Source organism: Ambystoma mexicanum, chromosome 3p, assembly GCF_040938575.1.
Source record: "Ambystoma mexicanum isolate Mex_15411 chromosome 3p, UKY_AmexF1_1, whole genome shotgun sequence".
Taxonomy (NCBI): domain Eukaryota; kingdom Metazoa; phylum Chordata; class Amphibia; order Caudata; family Ambystomatidae; genus Ambystoma; species Ambystoma mexicanum.
Genome location: NC_090925.1, coordinates 427772453 through 427786977, shown reverse-complemented (window position 1 = coordinate 427786977; position 14525 = coordinate 427772453).

The window sequence follows — 14525 nt, the reverse complement described above, 5'->3', positions numbered from 1 at the left end:
CACACCTGACCCTTGGTTATCAATATGATATGGCATTTATAACGCGCCTATACACAAGTGTTTCACAGCGCAATGAGGCAAGGGAGGGGGAAGAGAGGGAAGACAGACAACCATTCTACCTACTAAGCCAGGTGTCATTTAGATCCCGCAAGTGCATGGGAAGGAGGGGGAAAGTGCAGTACATGGGATGAAAGAATAAATAAACAATAAGTAAAGTACGGCCAGCTGGTGGCAAGTGCGAGGGTAAGTGCAGACATCCGGTGTCAAGTGATGGTAGTGGGACTGAAGGGATACAGAAAAACAGCACATTTTGGAGGCCATTTTTCAAAAAGCTTCGCGTGTGAGAACCCCCCGCACCTCCCTTGGGTGGTGTAGGTTTACGCCCCACCAGGTTTCAAACTCACCAGCCGCCACTGGCCAAATGCCGTTGTCTGAATCCTTGAGAGCTCTCTGTCTTGGGTTGAAACATTCTATCTATCAAATAGACAGACATATATTCCAACAGACAACAACATTTTCCTGAAGAAAAGACCAACGGCCTGATTCATGGATTTTTTTGCACAGTGCAGGCTGACTTTTAACTGGTGCAAAGTGACTTTGCACGGCAAAAATACACGTTGCACTTCTCCATGAATTAGGGTGGAGCAGTGCAAAGTGCATTGTTGCAGTGCAAAATGACTTTGCATAGCAAAAAGGCACTTTGCACTGTTCCATGAATCCAGGTGTTTGTTAGCAGTGCAAAGTGACTTTGCATCAGTGATAAGTCACTTTGCACCCTGCAAAAAATTCCATAAATCAGGCCCTTGGTATTTGAGCTAATTTGCATATTTACAATGTATTGCTATTTTCCCTCTTAAGTGGAGGTGAAGTAACATGAATAATTACTGGGTAGCGCTGTGGGAGGGAGATATCCCTTGGGATGCCCTCCCAGCAAGATTAACAGATATTAAATAGATGTGCCAGGCTAAGAGCCCATTAAAAGACTGGCCGCGCCGCCATCTATTCCCTACAAGGACATGGAGCCTTGTTCTGCTATCGTAAATGCAACCCTCTGGCTCCACTGGTGGAGAAGAGTGCGCACAAGCATAGGGCAAGGACCAATGATCAGGGTTCAAAGATCTCCTGGTTGTATTCCCTTACCTTCTAGCTTGCAATGGTTCCTCCTGACCCAATGGGCAGTGCAAGGGAACAACATGATGGGCCTCTAAAAGGACGCGTGATATTTTGGTCTACTGAATGTTCTTGAATGATTTTCATATTCATGTAATCAGACCTTAAAGATCTGCCCCTAGTGTGGTTTCCTGGAAGTGTGTTTTCCCCTCCCACCAAATATATAATGCATGTTACATTAAGTTATAGATTGCTGGCATTACGCTTATGCCACCCTATGGCCACTTCACGAGTCCACGATAACCGTTAGCATCGGGGATAATTAAATTAAGCGATGTGCTTGTTATCTATCTATCTCTTTCTATTATACTTTTATATTGCGCCAAGCACCCATAGGCCTCAAGGCACGTATGTGTTAGAGATTGTGGTACTTAAGCATTCGTCGCTTTTAAGGTTTCGCATAGCCTGGTTATACCACTATAGCACTATTTGAATGTAACGACAAATATTGCCGAGTACATTGGAAAATGTCACTGATTGCTGACGGAACAGGTAGATCTTTGAAGCCATGCTCCTTCCTATTCCCAAATATTAACATCTCATTGTCTGAGGGTTTCCTGTTCTAGCCTGAACGCTCTGGAACCCCTTTCTCGCATCTCTTGTAGTAGAGCAAGACATTCTCGCATTTACTTGAAAAGACATAACAAGCGCTCTTTCAATAGTGACAATGTTTGAAACTCAAACACTATCTTGCGTTCCCCGTTGAGTGTTCCCTCTACTGAAACATTTGTACCATTGCTACACACAACCCTTTTCTGTCCACTTCCCTTTTCTACTCACATCTCTTCAATTTTCGCATGCCACATACCTGCCCCCCTCCCCCATGCCATTTCCTCAATTCTGAAGAGGTCATTCGCAAGCTTGGATGCTATTTTGCTAGGAATACAACACAGGGTTGTGATTGTGTCAAGCCGCAGAGGTGAGGAGCAGGCTCGGTTCCATGCCTGATGTGCTCACCCTCTGTGCCCAGTGTACATTAAAGGAGAGTTCTGGGACTTTTTTTTTATTGTCCCTACGGTTCGGCCATGTGTTTTTAAGCATAAATCGGTAGATCGTAGAAAACTTTCCTATGGACCATACCCGACTTTTCGTCCATTAACGCACTCGAAATCAGCCGCCATTTTCTGATAATCCTATCATTTCCCCCCATCGACCTGGCTCACCTGCTTTTGCGGCACTAAATCAAATCCCCCGCCCCTGAAACAGACTTTATCAAAACATTCATATTCCCCGCCTCTATCCGTGACGTGACTGTGCTGCGTAGGCAAACGCGCCCATGCGTCTTCTACGCGACTCCACACAGAACCCGGAAATCAACACAGATCAGCTCACAACACAGCGCGCCACAATTCGCAATATGAAACTGAACTTTTAAATCAAACCGCAAGATTGTAAATTTGGTAAAGTACATTTATTTGACATCAAATGTTTAGAGAATATTCAGCGATTTTCATTTTTATTTGCTCACGTTCCAAAAAGTTCGTTTTGAGGCACGCGATGTTCCTTTGCTGTACACAGGGTCTTAGATCATCTCACAATACAGCGCCACAATTCGGAATATGAAACTGTGGTTTAAAAGCAAACTGCAAGATTGTACATTTGGCAAAGTACATTTATTGGAAATCAAATTTTTAGAGAATATTCAGCGATTTGCATTTTTATTTGCTCTCGATCCAAAATAGTTCGTCTTGAGGCAAGCGATGTTCGTGTGCAGTACACAGGGTGTTGGTTTACGATAAAATAAGCTCTTCGGTCGCACTGATAATCGCATGGCTGTTCCAACAACGAGGCACTAGGCCACCACAGCGGTCTGTATGTTGCATCTAGCAGTTAGTACCGCGTAAGGGCATACTTGTACTTGGCGATCGTCCCACAAAATGGTCAGGGTGCTAACGTTGTTCACGCGGAGAAGCAACTGGCGGTTGAAAAACCCATCCGCCGGTGTCTGATACTCGTGACACAGACAATAATGGGTGAAGTACCAGTTTGAAAAACATAAAAAATGAAATTAGTCTCACCATCAGATCTTTATTAAAATTATTCATTTTATATATTCGGTCGGGAAATTATTTCATAGCTAGGACAGTGCAACTGGGTTTTAAACGTCAAGGGGGGGCTGTTGGATACTGAGACAGTCCCCCAGTGCAGGGGTTGACAGGGAGTGCAGGTGGAGAGTGGAAGGGCCCAGGACCGAGATCGCAGACAGTGGACCAGTTGTAGCAGGGGAGAGGGAGAGAGAAAGCAGAAGCAAAGAGGAAGGTTTTGAGGTGCTTCCGTAAAAGGAGACGGTTCTCCCCAAGATAGTGCGCGGTACAAAACAATATGCCACATAGAACGAACAAGTACAACTTAACCCGTCTTTAAAGCTACTGTATAGTAATTAAATTGCGGTATAAACTCATCTAAAGAGTTACTTACATTATATTTGCATTTTCCATTGTGTCTGTGCGTAGGGCAGCCCCAAAATACCACTCCTTCCATGTCGACGTTATTTCTTCTAATGAACGAACATGAAATGGCTTTCGTTTCTGAAATTATATTCATTATCGTTTCTTACATGGTCCCAGCCTGTCAAGGTCAAATAACAATAGAACCTTATACTGAGTCGTGGGCCATTCTGGCACCCGAGAAAAAATCAAAGCAGCTGACCTTCACTTTGAACGAGCACACATTCCTAGTTAGCTACATTCAGTGTAAGGCCATCTCACAGGACTTGAAATTTACACTCCATCTTTGCATTTTGTCTGCGTGCTTTGCAGCCCCACAGAACCATAAATACGGAGACATTCTATATTTTTTGAAAAATGATTTATATTACTGTTTGGTTTAATTTAATGCGCAAATGAACAAGGTTGTATAGATACACATATTCAATGGGCCTGCGACATGAGGAGACTCGAGAGAACAGACAATCAAATTACAATCATTTAAACCGTGATGTGTATTTCTCAATGAGTTCTTCTTTAGGTGGACATGGAACAGAGGCAATGTTGGATGGCAATGCAGTTGTCCCCTGCACAGGTTTGTTCACAACTCCATTTATGTGCCTATCTAGGACGTCAACAATAAGTTTCTCAATAAACTCATATTGCATATCCTCAAACACTGGTTTGATCACCCATTGTTTACTTCTTTTAGTGAAGGCCTTATTGTAGCGAAGCGTCCCTAAAGTTCCGGTCGTCCTACTTTGTTGACGGCCAACATTATGGTTATGTGCCAAGACCGCTAAAAGAGTCCGATTTATCATGCCCTCCATGCCAAAATGCAATCGTTTTGGCCTGTACTTTAGGCACATATTGTGGAACACCTCCAAATCTCCTGTGTGGCAGAATTCCGTGAGTCCCCTCAAAGCTTTTGTTATAGTTTTATCAAATACAATCTTTTCAATGGCTTTGTGAGTGGGTGATGAAGGAATCAACCACTTCTTCTTCCGTGCCTCCTCTGTGGACAAATGGCCATGTTCACAATTGTGGAAATGTTGGTTCGTGTTCCATCGGTGAACGTTTGTACAGTGTGGCATTACTGACCGCCATTTTTCCAGTAGAATTTCCAACGACCCTCCACATGTTTTTGAGCTCCACCAAAGATGGTTGCTGATTGACTTGGACCACTGTGAAATACCTTGCAATTCTTTTTTTTTACCTGCAGCCGACAATTTTTTATTGATTGTTTTTGCAAGATGCCAAACGTCAAATTGGTGATTTATATTTTTGTACTGTTCTCTCATTGTCTTGGCAATTGAAACGTGTCTGTCCGTGGCTATCAGGTCGATCACCATTCCCCGCGATTGTAGTTCTTGCAATGATGCTACAAAGCCAACTTTCTCCATGGCCACTGAGGATGTACTTTGTGACACCTGCACGACCACCGAACTCACAATTTTCTTACTTTACATGTCCTGAAAGTGGTAGGTGCAGTACTTGGCTGAAAATCCTGGGCTGTCGCACTGTCCATCACCGGCTAGCCTGTACCGTTTGCCCGCGAATGTACTATCAATAGACATTTTTTCCATTCTCCAAGCTTCGCTAATGGCTGGAAATAGATAATCGGTTTGGTATTTGTAGAACTGAGTTTTCGCAATGAAATGGATTCCCACAAACTGAAAGAAAGACTCTAATTTTTTAAAACTTGAACCACTAAAAAGTGCAGCCGCTGCACAAAGTAGATTGCCTGCTGGCAGTTGTCCCAGCATAGGTTGTGCAGACCATGAGAAAGGATGATATTTTGTACAGGTGGCATGTATTTTAAGGTTAGTGCCTCGAATTGCACGAGTCACATTAATCAATGGCTCCCCACATACTTCCCCACCAACCGAATGCCCACATTTCATCCGAATAATAATATCAATCAAACAACTATCGAATACAATGAATTTGGCCTCTTTCCTTATACTGTCACTCTGCATCCCAGCTGGTTCGGCCTGTAACGTTGAGGACATGTCACTCACATGAAAGGTAGAATCTCTGATATCGTCTTCCGCTATGTTCAGTGATATTGATGGTGTTTCATTGTCGTCCACTTCATTCTCTTCCATTGCAACATCTGTTCCTTCTCCGGAGATGGGTGAATAAAACAATTTCTTCAACTTTCTCGCGGTCTTAGTTTTTGCGGGTGTGGATTCTGTGAATTGATCTCCGACTGCATCCGAACTACCAGGAGGACATTCACTATCAATGGCTGGTGGTGGTATAGCTCCGTTGTCAATCACTTCATATTCTTCCCATTGGCACGATGCATCTCCAGTCTCAAGTCCCTGCCAAAAGGTTTGACAAGCAACATCTCTCGTTCGCTTCACTGTCTGTGTAGATCTAGTTCGTACACCCACTCGCAACTAGAGGACAGATTGGAAAAGGGATGTTCAGTTTAAACACAACGTACAGTATTGAATTATTAACAGTGAAAAACAACATAATATAGTGACCAGGACACTAACCTTCTTTTGCTTTCTTTTCTTTGAAACTTTCTTGCCTCGAACTTCAACATCAGGACGCTGTTGCTCCGACTCGTGTGTGCATGTCTCCACTTCCTCTTGCGCTGCAACGACTATGTTTTCCTGATAAGCACATCCATCACGCACTGACGCTCCATCGACTCCCTGAAACATAGAACTTTCATTAGTATGTATAATAATATCGAAAACACAAAATGTACTTGGGGACCAATACCCACGTACATCTCAATAGCAAAACATGAATGAACGCTTTGTGTAGAACATTCAAACGACAATTATTCACACATTGTTGATCTAGTTAGATGGAACTGTCAAGATCCATACCTCGGGCTCCTCATAGACTTCCATTGATGATATTATTGAAGATGATGCTTCAGTGACTCCCTGAAACACAGTAATTGCATTAGTATGGTTTTATATTTTGATAAAAAGAACAGAAACTTTGTGCAGGCGTGAACGGCTCATCTAAATAGACCTGCACAAATGATCAGTTGTCTAAAATAAATAATGGATATGTCAATATGATTCGATTTGCTCGATCGTTGGAAGTGTCACCACCCAGAGATCTGCATCAACTACTAGGGGTGATGTTCTTGTAGAAGAAGCTCCGTCATCTCCCTGAAACATAGTACTTGCGTTAATAAAGAAGGAAGTATAGCGGATGTAATCACGTCATATGATTTCGCTTGATTGAACTGTCAGTATCCATACCTCGAAATGCATAAGAACATCAAGGGACGATGTAACTGCGGTGCACACTTCTGCAAGCTGTTGCGCCGACCCGTAACTGCACGCTCCCCCTTCTTCTTGGACTAATGCTCCATCGACTCCCTGAAACATAGGACTTTCATTAGTAATGAACACAATATTGAAAAAAGAAGACACATAGGAGGGCGACGACAGAAGGACATATCAATGGCTAAAAATGAAAGAAACATTGTGTGTAACAATCACGCTACAAGAATGCAAGATCTGATGATCTCCATCGATGGAACTGTCCTGAAACGTACCTCGAGCATCTGAGTGACATCAACGGTAGTCGTCAATACGTTGGACTCCTCAGCATCTCCCTGAAAGACAGTACTTGAATTATTTTGGATAACAATAATTATAACTGAAAACAAAGACTAGAGGACGAGTACAAGGGTGTACCATTAGGTAAAATAATTACACGATAAATTAAAACTATTGATTTACATGCCTAAAACAAGTCAGTGGCAGAATAGCCAAGTAAGATTACCCGATAGGCGCTAGAAGTGGCTGATGACTGCAATAACGACACAGATGGAGAATCTTCCGCCTTCATATTGAGTGGATACATAAATGGGGAAATTATTGTTAGCTAATGCTACACACTACCGCAAGGCCGAGAGATAAATACGTAAACTTGACTCACCAGTGGAGGGATGTGGACGAATAGAGTGGGAATAGCGGTTGAGAGCAATTTTCGCCTCGCTCGCGGTGTGTTCTTCTTTATTAGCAATGATGTGGAGTACATGTCAGAGGTAAAGTGCCTGCTGCAGATGCGGTATCGATCACCCCTCTTGTCCGCAAAGACTTCTAGGACTCTACTTTCAAGCTCAGACGGTGGATATCCGCAATATCGGACCCATTCTCTTATCTGATCTATTGTCTTAGGGAAAACATGCATTATAGTACCTTCAGATTTATTATGGGTCTTCGAAGGGCAACCGCCAATGGAACAGGCAGGCATTGTGGAAAGTTCTGAAAAGTAAAGATCAACAATTCTCTATGAATACCAATGTAAACTCAGAACATGTGACTAGTTCCTTGCATGTACTGTCTTGAACGAAAAGAAATTGGACGCAAAATGATTATGGTACATGGCCTTACCTTGACGAACAAACAGTTAGATGCAGGGATCAGAGAAGTTTCTTGTCGTAGAACAGGGAGCAGTTCACAGGTTGCAAACTGAGGAGTTTCCTCGAAGTGGTCACGGAAGTTCACAGAGACGAAGAGCAGATAGCCAGCACCTTCACGGGTTGACTAGCAAAGCGCAAAGAAGTGCTCATTAGAAATATGAAGTGGGTTATAAAGAATTCGAAACAGGGGTGTGTTTGTGAATGAATGACGTGTTTAAGTCGTGGCATTATGCGGTTTGCAGGGGGGCGTCCAGCGTGAGGGGGGATGCTTGGCAGGAGACACGGGGTCTGGAGGTAGACATGGGAACAACAACCCATGCTCTAGAGACCACTCTGAAGTGTACATGGTCTTTGGCACCTCTTGGCCTTTATCGCTCCCTGACAGCTCCACTTGCCAGCGCAAGTACCCCGGTGCGAACTGCCTTTGGTAGGGCGGGGGGGTGGATTGGGGCGGTGGTCGTGCAGACAAGACACAGGAAGACTAGTGAATGGAGACACACTTATGTGGATTGCAGGGGGGCGTCCAGCGTGAGGGGGATGCTTGGCAGGAGACACGGGGTCTGGAGGTAGACATGGGAACAACAACTCATGCTCTAGAGACCACTTTGAAGTGTACATGGTCTTTGGCACCTCTTGGCCTTTATCGCTCCCTGACAGCTCCACTTGCCAGCGCAAGTACCCCGGTGCAAACTGCCTTTGGTAGGGCGGGGGGGTGGATTGGGGCGGTGGTCGTGCAGACAAGACACAGGAAAACTTGTGAATGGAGACACACTTATGTGGATTGCAGGGGGGCGTCCAGCGTGAGGGGGATGCTTGGCAGGAGACACGGGGTCTGGAGGTAGACATGGGAACAACAACTCATGCTCTAGAGACCACTTTGAAGTGTACATGGTCTTTGGCACCTCTTGGCCTTTATCGCTCCCTGACAGCTCCACTTGCCAGCGCAAGTACCCCGGTGCGAACTGCCTTTGATAGGGCGGGGGGGTGTGGATTAGGGCGGTGGTCGTGCAGACAAGACTCGTTTGCCGCAGGGCCTCACCAAGGAGAGGCCATCTAACTGCATGTAAGAGGCTGCCTGCAGGATCTAGTACATGGAAGGCAGGGGGGTGAGTTTATTAATACATCACCCTCCCAGGACAATATATGGGTGCAGTTCACCCTGGAGACCCTGGATGCCTAGGCAGTTAGTCAGCAGCAGGCTGGCCTGTGGTGGCAAGGCGGCACGGGCCAGAGGTGGTCATCTCTGTACCCGGTTCCCAAAAGGATGATTTATTATGATCAACCATATTGATTATTTACCTATAACCATGTTTTGTATCAATAAAATCCAACGGCCTTCCTTTTATTGCCAACGCTTTAACAAAGTGGTGTGGTAAGTATTTTTGGGGGAGGAGGCAAGGCCGGGAGGCTTGATGCCAACCCGCAAAATAACATATGTATGTCTGCTGCATATGGGTTCAACGGTTATGTGGATTGAAGGTGGGCGGCCAGCGTGAGGGAGGATGCTGACCAGAGACATGTGGTGTGACAAGACAAGGCACAGGAAGACTATTCAATGGAGACACACTAGATTCATTTAAAAAATCAAAACAACCATTGTTAAAATATATGTTGGGTTTTATTTTAGATCTTAATTTCAATTGAACATAAATAATAAACATTACACATTGTAAAGTTGCGGTTGCAGCACATCCAGGGAAAATCCGCGGTATTGTCCACTGTCGCTGGGGAAATGTTGTCTAATGGCAAGTACCGCACAGGCAGGTATTACTCTCCGAACGCGGTGTCCGAGCCTCCCGTGAAGCCACCAAGTGAAGCAACGATAGGCCACCAGCCTGTACCACCTGTGAAAATGAAAGATGCAAACTGTATTAAAATGACAAAACTTTCTTATCACTGTCGATTCAGGTAAAAAATGTCATTCTGCTTTGAAAAAAATTCTATCTAGAACATGCACAATATGGAACCAATTTACATGCATTCGAATGATATGTAGATGTAATTTTATATGTGGGAGACGACCATGACATAGTAGTGGCATCACTGACATCACAACCAGAGTATACTTACTCGTTACTCGGATTACGCGGACGAACAGTGCCGCGAAGTTCGTGCATAAGCACCATCATCATCCTCAATACGGTCCGTGAGAGGCAGGCTTCCCTGAACTCTGGCAGCTCGGTGATGCATTGCGGACTTGGCTCGCCTTCCGAAATGTAGGCCAAGTACCCGGAATTTTCACGGCAGCAGCAGTTCTCCTCCTCAGTTGGCATTAGCTCGCACCGATTGCACGTGCACCAGGTGGAGACGCCGTCCATGCGACATGGTCCAGGCTCTTCATCCGTTGACTGGTCCTCCCAACTGCCGTCCGAATCCCCATCGTTTTCACGTGCTTGCCTTTCTAGTAGTTCTTCCTCGGTGTACTCGGGCTCCTACATATACGGCATTATTGTAGCCATTGTGTGGTAAAGAAAGTAAAATAATTTACAGAGATGGTACAGGTGTTCACAAGGCCTAGAAGCGGCGAAGGTAGCTGACCAGAGCACAGAAACGAGTCACAGAATACTCAAAGTAACACAGAGAGAATAATGGAATCGAAAATCTGCTGCTGTGTGTTGTGAAACGGTGTGTTTATACTTATTGAGGAAAGAGGCGTCCTGCCATTTCCATGGCGACACGTCATTAGCTGAGGCGCAGCGATTGTTGACACGAAACGTGCTTTGGCGTTGGGAAATGGGCGGTACCCGTCTGCTGATGTCAGGCTCAGTGGCGGGGGATTTGATTTAGTGCCGCAAAAGCAGGTGAGCCAGGGCGATGCGGCAAGTGAGAGGATTATCAGAAAATGGCGGCTGATTTGGAGTGCGTTAATGGACGAAAAGTCGGGTATGGTCCATAGGAAAGTTTTCTACGATCTACCGATTTATGCTTAAAAACACATGGCCGAACCGTAGGGACAATAAAAAAAAAGTCCCGGAACTCTCCTTTAATAGCTTTGAAAGGAAACCATCCCTCTGTGGAGTTTGACATCCAGCTCGAGAATCCACCACATCAGGACCTCTATTGAAAAAAGAAGTTGCAGAATGCTGCCTTTTAGTTTTGGCTATTAGGTGGCACTAAATCGCCACCTATAGGCCAAAACAATTGTGTTGGAGTACAGCTGCAAGGAGATGGCATGTGTGGAGAGATACACTACTTGTAGGTGTTGTTTGGCTATTTACCCACCCATGGGCTGCACATGGCCATGCTAATACTTAAGACCATTACTACGCACATCCTGCCTTGCCTGCCCTAAAAAAAAACTCTTGCTTTCTATTTGAGCTAGCTTTGTCAAGCAGTTAAATTAAACGTTGTACTCAAAGTGCCAGTCAGTGTTATTTCAAAGCAGTCTGAAAGTTAATGGCTTTAAAAGCACTATAATAAAAATGTCTTAACCAAGCTTGACTGTAGCCACTTGATTTATGAGAAGTATGCATGTCCTTCGCTGAAGTCCTGCTAAAAGCAAACTTTGGCAAAGCCAACCGTTTTTGTACTCACACAGGTCATCATACAGGTTTTCAGCTACTACCATTAATGGCCAGTAAGTACCGGTATGGCAGTGCCTGTGAAATGGCTCTCCCAAGCCTACACAGAAGCCACACCTTCTGCGATGCCAATGCTTGGTGTAGCCGAGGGGAGCACGTATTGCTTGTATTGTGCACCCAAGATCTGCGACAAGCTGTGCGCCTTCAGCAGCGGTTTTGCACCATCACGTCATCTCCATAAATCGACAATGCCGCGTTATTTTTGTCAAGATAAACATATGTAATACAAAGGCGCTAATCCCTTTTTATAATTGAAAAATATCAGCGACTGGATGGAGTCAATCAGAGATGACATTCGGCGCCGTCTTTTTAAATGGGGTGTGAAATTCAGCAATTCAGCCAGAGTAGTCACATGCGATTCAAATTCTAATAATTAGGAGACATGGCTTCATCTCCCATTTTTAATAGAAATGTGAGGCACTGGCACCGTTTTGAAAGGGTCCAGCGTTATAGGACAGACTCATCTTCAGACACAGAGCCCTTTAATGTCGCTATAATTGAAAACGTGTTTAATTGAAATCTATTAGAAGGGAGCCTTGTGATACACAAAACAAGATTACAAAAGCATCATCATTGGACGCTTACAATCGGCAAGGCGCTCATCATTTCCCCCACAGACGATTAAGGACCCTTTAGCCAAATGAAGTTGCGGAAAGCGTCCTTCGGGACTTTTGAGGCTACTGTCTGGAAGTCTGCGAAATCACGCAAAGGCAATGAGCTTCTTCATAGTTCGTATGGATTTCAAAATTGAGGTCATCGCCATCTATACACCCCATTTGCAAAGCAAGTACTGTAAACAGAGACTCACAAACAAAGGAGTCGAGTAACTAGGAGTAACAATAACCTGCCATTGACATAAACCCGGACAGGGCTATTTGATTGACTAGTTTAATACGAGTAACACTAACTTACTCATGACTTACCCATAGTAAGTCAGGAATAAGTCAGACTTCAATAAACTGTCCTGTCAGAAGAACCTGAGGCTCCTGCATCATTTGCTATGAACCAGAGCTCTGCATTTTTGCAGTGCTGCAGCCGATCCCCAAGCGTCATAGCGCTGCTGTGAGAGGTGTACTTTAAGATGCTGCTTGTGCAAGTGGCAGTGGGGCTCAGGTAGACGAATTCCTGCTCATGAGCTACTTGTCTTTTGGGAGCGTTCCTAAGTGCAGACCAGCAGGGCAAGTCAAACAAGTAACAGACATTTTCGAATAAAACGTAATTATTACAGTAACTTGTTTATTTTAAATATAAAATCCATTTAAAATGTGTAACATACATTTAAATCTGAAGTAAATATATTTTAAACCATCGATCTAGTCAGATAACTGGTTAATAACATTAACACATGGTGACAGCCATGTTGGAAGTAAACATGGCTGACAACTTCACCACACAGTAGAAAATCAGCCAAAGAGTGCAAAAAGGGGTGTGTTTGGCCCACAAATGGGTGGACATGGGAGGAAAATCCTATTGATTTAACTTAGAGGTGGGCATACATGGGTGGGACACATAGGCCAGACAACACATATCCATCCTCATTTGCCAACCTGCATTGAAAACCATTACAACAACCCTGCATCCAATGCCCCTGTTTCAAACTCTCATGTTAAAGCTCTTATTTTAATGACAATACTTTTGGCTTTATAGGTATTGCTTTCAGTGCCACCTAATAGCCAAGACTAAAAAGGATGGCTGTGCAAAGCGAGCATCAATCAGTTGGTTTATGTGGAAGGAACATCCAGTGTCTTCCAATACAGCTGCACATGGATTGATCTCTCTACTTGAGAGACATGAACTGGGTTCTGCTCAAGCTGTCTCTTAAAGGGGAAATGCTCCTGTTCACCACTGGTTGTAATGTTGAGCTTCTTATCACACCCCTCCCTGGCAGTTCCTTCAGTCCTTGCACTGGTGCTCATGTGCTTCACAGCCTCGAGGATTATTCTCAGTTTGTTAGAATCTGTGGTGTGCTGCCCTGACCCTCACAATTAGTAGACGATCCTTAACGGTAACCCTCTAAATTTGTTGATGAGCGAGAAAAGGACCCCTCTGTGCAAACAGCACTGTGACATGGTGCAGCCAGTGAAGGCACATCACCCGTTGAGCAAGACTCACCATCACCAACCATCCAATATAGACCACCTAGTTCCCAGAGCAGCATGGTCCAAAGCATAATGGTATTTGTTCACACCTACACTGTTTATACTACAGAGCTGCCTTTTGCGGGGGCCATGTTTAGAGTCCACCCCGCCCTGGGTGAGCAAGCCTCCAGGAAAGATGGCATGGGGAGTGTGCACCCATTTCATCTCCAATATGCATCCTTCACATCATTCCAGAAGACGCAATCCATATGATTTATCATAATTGAAATTCCCAAGCTTCATTTTCCACATCTTTATTTTTCTTTTTTCAGTTGCAAAATGTTGGAGTGTTTTCAACCAACTTAAGACAATAGGGCCGCATTACGATTGGCAAAACCGGCAAGGCTACCTCCCAACTCGCATCCAGGTCCGGCACCCACAAATGGGCAATAACTGGGCTATTCAGGCCCAGCCGGACCCGATAATTGCCTGTTAATAACGGTACCAGTGCTACCTTCATGTTCGGCTCACGGGTGCCGGGATGGCCACCAGGTCAGATCGTGTGGCTGCAAGGGCAACCGCGAGCAGAACTCGTAGTATGGCGGTACGGTAGCAACAGTGCTGGTAGCGATATCGGCGCCGTTGTTGCCTTACCGCCATACTCGTTATGAGGCCCTATTGGTATGGAATTAAGTGGATGAAGACTTTTGGCAGATGCATTGCATCATAACGAAAGTATCCTGCAGAGAACTTTCACTCATCCAAGTCGTACTGGTGGAGCAGCACATCTGGAGACACTTCATGAAAAGCCTCCTCTCTGATCGTCTCCACCATTTTTAATAACTCTTCAAATAGCGTGCTC